Genomic DNA, 880 nt, shown 5'->3' on the forward strand with positions numbered 1-880 from the left:
AATGCAAGAGATTTCTGTGCATTACTTCTGTATCCTGCTCCTTTACCAAATTCATTGATTAGCTCTAGTAATTTTCTGTTGGCATCTTTAGGATTCCCTGTGTATAATATCATGTCATCTGCAAACAGTGATGGTTTTACTTCTTTGTTTCCAATTTGTATTCCTTTTATTTCTTTTTCTTCTCTGTTTGCCATGGCTAGGACTTCCAAAACTATGTTGAATAATAGTAGCGAGAGTGGACATCCTTGTCTTGTTCCCGATCTTAGAGGAAATGCTTTCAGATTTTCACCGTTGAGAATGATGTTTGCTGTGGGTTTGTAGTATATGGCCTTTATTATGTTGAGGTAGGTTCCCTCTGTGCCCACTTTCTGGAAAGTTTTTATCATAAATGGGCTTCGAATTTTGTCAGAAGCTTTTTCTGCATCTATTGAGGTGATCAAATGGTTTTAATTCAATTTTTTCATATGGTGTATTACATTGATTGATTTGCATATATTGAAGAGTCCTTGCAATCCTGGGATAAATCCCACTTGATTGTGGTATATGATCCTTTTAATATGTTGTTTGGTTCTTTTTGCTAGTATTTTGTTGAGGATTTTTACATCTATGTTCATCAGTGATATTGGTCTGTAATTTTCTTTTTTTGTAGTATTTTGTATGGTTTTGGTATCAGGGTGATGGTGGCCTCATAGAATGAGTTTGGTAGTGTTCCTTCCTTTGCAATTTTCTGGAAGAGTTTGAGAAAGATGTGTGTTAGCTCTTCTCTAAATGTTTGATAGAATTCACCTGTGAAGCCATCTGGTCCTGGTCTTTTTTTTGTTGGAAGATTTTTAATCACTGTTTCAATTTCATTACTTGTGATTGGTCTGTTTATATTTTC

Source organism: Physeter macrocephalus, chromosome 19 (assembly GCF_002837175.3).
Source record: "Physeter macrocephalus isolate SW-GA chromosome 19, ASM283717v5, whole genome shotgun sequence".
Taxonomy (NCBI): Eukaryota; Metazoa; Chordata; class Mammalia; order Artiodactyla; family Physeteridae; genus Physeter; species Physeter macrocephalus.